This window comes from Rutidosis leptorrhynchoides, chromosome 3 (genome assembly GCF_046630445.1).
Source record: "Rutidosis leptorrhynchoides isolate AG116_Rl617_1_P2 chromosome 3, CSIRO_AGI_Rlap_v1, whole genome shotgun sequence".
NCBI classification, from domain to species: Eukaryota; Viridiplantae; Streptophyta; class Magnoliopsida; order Asterales; family Asteraceae; genus Rutidosis; species Rutidosis leptorrhynchoides.
The window spans coordinates 325386973-325392972 of record NC_092335.1 but is presented as its reverse complement, the minus strand read 5'-3'; positions in this window follow the sequence as shown (position 1 = coordinate 325392972).

Sequence of the window (6000 nt, the reverse complement as noted above, 5' to 3'; positions counted from 1 at the left end):
ACAAAAACTTGATAAAATTATTTTTATAAAATATCCTACTGAATTGTATAATTAACTAAGTTTATAAAAATTGTAAATATAATATTTAATGAATTAATATTCGAATTAACATATATTAGTTTGATTTTCGATTAACATAAGTATATTACATATACTAAATTAATATTATTATTATAACTTACGGTTAATAACTAAGTATACTATATAATAAAGTATAATGCTTATAATGTAAGTTAATAATAATACATTATTAATAAACACTTATTTTATAACTATACTAATTTAATAATAATAACTTATAGTATATAATATAAGATAATCAAATTGTTAATACATTAATAAATATAATATAACATATATAATAACATATAAACCTAAAGTGAAGGTTAATCAAAGATAATGTACAATTCATGTGAACTTCATCGCTACTCATGGTCGTAAGTGAATGATGTCTAGGTTGCCATTTATGGATAAGCTTGTGGATCTCGAATGCCATGACTTAGATTCTGGTTAAGAGTCCTGAGCCCCCGGTTACATCTGGTCATTCCTGACTTATTTGATAGCAACGAAGTTTGAGTAAAGTTATACAACGTCTTGCTAAAGATTAACCCGACCTTTCTAAAATTGGAAAATTATTATAAGTGGAAACTTTCCATAAATAGTAACCTTCCGAAAATGGAAATTCTTTAGTGAACCATTACTATCAATATAGTACTATATACTATTGTCTGTTAGGCAATGTCTGATCATACGTTCTATCTCTAGGTTGAGATCTCGGTCACGTCCTTCCGTTCAATTCTTTCGTGGAATACTCTTTTGTGCTACTAAGGTGAACTTCATAGCCCCTATTTTTACTGTTTCATAACTGTTTTACAACTTTTAGGGTGAGACACATGCTTGCTTTATAACTGTTTTACGCTTAGACACAAGTACTAAATTGTTAACTATGCTGTCATGCTTTGATTCATGCTAAATCCCTACCGTAATATCGTTAATTGATACGATTAAATGCAAACTTAATTATTATGAGTAGGCCTATTGAGAGTAACGTCTCTAACCATTCGACCGTTGGTCTTTGGTTACATAATAATGATTCCACGACACTGACAGTACAAGGTGTCATAGGGTAAACTTGTTTAGTAGCGATATTACAAAATGCAGCAACACTTTTAGATTGATATTTCTATATCAATCAACTTTAAACTAAATCTTGTGGTCTAAAACTTTGGATATTATTTATAAACCTGTGAATTTCACTCAACCTTTTTGGTTGACACTTTAAGCATGTTTTGTCTCAGGTGATGATTGAGCTAGCTGTTTGCAACTTTGTGATGATAGATTTGATGCTTGCATGGAGTACACATCGCATATTATATTTTAGTTCATAAATATTTATTTTACGTTCTAATAATAATGTAAACATGTATTACTGCTTTCGCTATTTTATTAACAAAGGTTTTATTTAAAAAGTCTCATATAGAGTCGTTCTCGTTTATACAACTGTGTTATGATATGATTGGTTACAATTACCCCTGGTCCATTTTGAGGGGTGTGGCAGATTGGTATCAGAGTAGGTTGTTGTAGAGAACCAAGATTGCATTTTATGTGTGCCTTATACAATTAGGTACCTTAGCAATGTAGGACTACAACTTCCTTTGACTATAGTGCCTTTAATTGTTGCCTTTAACTGTTAAATGCTACACTATACTTTAGAAACTTTACTTATCTTAGAATGCCGAGCCAATCTAAGAACTCTGCTCATTCTCCTAAGTACAATTCAATTCTGCCACCACATTTAAATGCGACACCGTTCTCGACATTCCTATGTCATTTATCATGGTTTTGTGTATTACATATGTATTACATGAAATATTATCCATGAATTTTTGAAACTCCTATATTTGTTACTATTCATACTCAAACGTATATAACTCCCTGTTATATCACGTACCTATATGCTTTATGCCTTTATGCATTAGTTTGCGAACCAAAAAATGTCATTGAGTTATCGAGAATCTCAAAGACATTATAATGTCCTCACTACTCATATTCATTACTTTTATACCTTTTATTTCTCGTTATTGAATTTTCTTGACGGATGACGTCTACGAAACTCTAGAATGGAAGGGTTTGGATTACCGATTTAAAGGATCCTATAGCTCAAGCCCCTAGACCTGAATAGGCCATTACGACTTGAAAGTCTTTAATCGAAAGATTATCAGATTACATACTTATCATTTTATGATCTCGACACGTCATACTGCTATTATTGGATTATAGACACATCATATCTTATTATATCTTATCATATCTATCTTAATAAACTTTGTCTAACACTTTTCCTAAATTTCCTCCGTAAATTACGGAAATCTTTTTGCTATATATACGTATATCAAGAAGACAAATATATCATTCAATATTCAACACTCATCTCATAACAAAAATCCTTATTCCGATCAGATAGTATGGATTTCTCACTTGATTCCTCGAACTCCTCGAACTCCAATGGCAGCATAATCGGAATGAACCAACCAATTAGTCATCATCTATTTTGGATGAATTGAGGATGGATTTGTAGTAAACTTAATCAATGGAGACAAGAAGAAGGTGATCCCTTCCACCAACCGAATTCACCTCTTGGTGAAGAACCTGAAGCACTTACCGGCGAACCCATTCAGAACACTATTTTCACCCTCATTTCCAGGGTATCCAGTCACGAATATATAATATCTAAAATTCTAGATCTTATTCATCCACTTGTTCGAACCGCCAATCACCCCGAAATAATAGAAGAAGTCAATGAGCTTCGCGCTCGAGTGGTGGATCTGGAGAATATGGTGCGAAACCTACGAGCACCAGCAGCATAACCAGCATCACCACCGGTACCAACAGCATCACCACCAACTGCATCAGCTTCACCAACAACAAACACCATAATCTGTACCTCGGATATCAACATCATACGCCCCATAGATACCATGGAATATTAGTAATAATGAGTTAAGATGTATTGACTCATTCTTCCTGAAAATTATATATGTATACTTTATATATATATATATATATATATATATATATATATATATGGTTTGGAACAATAATAAATCTTTTCGTACTAAGCTATTTACGTGTAAATCTTAACTAGTATGTACTACTTGGTTAATTCATATCACTAATATGCTATAATGTACATCCTTCGTTAATGACTTAATGATCGTTAATCACTGCTTCAGCACAATAAACTCCATTTCATAATAAATCAAGTGTATTATTCAAATACATGTCTGATTTTACACTTCCATTTTCGATGTACTCGAAACTTTTTAGAAAACATTATTCGTGTCTTGTGAATTTCACAAGAATTCCACGAGCACCAACATCATATACCGAGGTATATCAATAACAATGAACGATGAAGTATTGATTCATAACTCCATTAAAGAAATATTCCGCGATGATTATGTAATCTCTCAAGTTTTGAAGATTATTTATTCTTGTTCCAACCGCAAATCAAATGATTTTAATATTATATTAACTCATTAAATCTATATTATACGTGAAGAATACATATATGAACGTATATCTTCATAAAGATTGTAATTAAAAATCCTTTTGTATAAACTGTTAATTGTGAAAATATTTTAACGGGTAGGTAAAACCCGAGAAATATTTATATCTCACAATAATATCTTACATTGTACATTCTTCAAATTCTGATTCAATAATTAGTAACTATACTACTTACATCCATATATGTATCTGTTCACTAAAGAACAACCATTTTTCATACAAATTTAATTACCTATCCTGATTTGGACATATCGAAATTCAAGTAAAGCTTTAACAAGTGTAATCTTCCTAAAGATCATTACATTCATGAATTATATTCATTCGTATTCTATGATGAATTATCACATCAAACCACCGAAATTATCGTTCATTACTTTTGAAATCAACAACGCCTATTCATCAACCATTAGATCCGTTGACGATTACAATCAGCGTTTAATCATCTAAAAATGAAATTTCTTGAAACCATCTCGGATTGATAACCGATGAATCAAATATGGCTGAATTAAATGCAGAGGAAACAGCATAATTGTAGATGGTATCAATGGCCAAAAGTTTGATAATAAAGAATGGTACGTTGGAAAAGCTCAAAAGAAAATTTGGAACTGAAAAACGGATTGAGCTAACCATGGAGGAGACCAAGGAGAAATACAAGGACCAAACCCTATATTCAAAGAATCCAGGTAATTCTAGATCCGATGAAATCTTTAGAGAATATCTTGCTCTAAAGTTATGTTAAAAGCTTGCGAAAAATTTTTCTTCATCAACCTTCGAACTTAGAAATTCCAAACTGTCGTTATAAATATCCTCTATATTTCTGAAGATATTTTCATAATGATTCTTGTCCACAATTAAGTATCTCTTTGCGATATCTTTATAAAGGAAACTATTTTAGTTTCTATATTCAGTAAAATTCAAGTTTAAATTATAAATGTTTTGAAGAAATATTGGAAATTGAAGCATGAGTTAGTATAATATAATGACGTCAGGCCAACGTGATTATATTACAGTAAGTCATGCTAAATTTTTAATGAAAGATGATGATTCATAGACTTTATAATCATCATTTGCCATGTTACACGACTCTTACATTCTACTTAATCTCTAAACATATCAAGAACATATATTCTTGATAGTTCTATCCTCAGTAATTCTGGTAATTTACTAAATCAAATCGTGATATTACGCTTAGAACATTAGGTTCATTCGAAACTTCATACCTACAAATTCTGGACCATTACTCGCTTAACTTAGAGTCGAGAGCAGAATAAAAAGGTAAAGAGCTCCGACATATAAGGGAAAATACAAAGCCCGATAACAACACGGAAATTACAAATCGTGTATATCAATGCGTATAGCAACATAAAGACACGGGAGAATTAAAAACACTATAACCCCAAGAGCATAGTAGAAGTAAACAGATTCCTCTGGTGGTGAAAGAAAAAGAAGCATGACTGCATATATGGTCAATATAATAACAAGTATCAATACGGGATTGAGCATATTAACAAATCTTTTGGAAGTATGAATCTGGGAAGAAAGTATAGAAGTGGTGAAGATAATGAAACGGAAGAAGCTAATTTATAGCAAAATTTCCAAACACAGCAATCAAGGCAATTCACCGCATTTAATCAAAGAAATCCCAAAATTCCGTAAATACTGGAGAATCAAATCTTATAGATTACGAAGATTTCCTTTAATCCCTTGAATTCCGAAAATCAATCGTGACTACGTCAAAAGTTAAGGCGAACATTTAATTTACTCAATCACTCTTTTACGATAGCTTCGTTTATACTCTTCCTATAATCGAATCGTTTTATCCATATTATTCAATAGTGATAAAATTTTATTCTTCAACTTATATTCATCATTACAATATTCTTGTTGTAAACAATGATGATCTCTATCAAACTTCATGACTATAATTTTAATGAACTACTCTCTATTTTGTCTACCCTAATATTGTGGCATAACCACTCAATGTTTTAAATGAGCTCAATATTATTCATAACACATTTTATATATCCAATTTACTGAAATGACTTGTATAACATCATCATTTTGAATGATCTCCGCATTAATAATAAAATGCACTTCGTAGAAGAACTTGTAGAAATTATAGTTTGTATGATTTTAATTCTTGAAACGGAACAATATTCTATCCGTTGGAATTCACGCAAGGCCCAGAGCATACCTGGCAACGTGAAAACCAAATAAAACGTAAATATCCTCATTTATGTACGAACAACATCGATTAATGGCAATAACTAAATTTCAGGACGAAATTTCTTTTAACGGGTAGGTACTATAACAACCCTCATATTTCCATACCTGAATTGACTAATTTGACTATAAGGTTGTTATCCATACGTAATATATAATTAAATTTGACATTGATCAAATATTTATTTTTAGTCGACACTTTTTGTT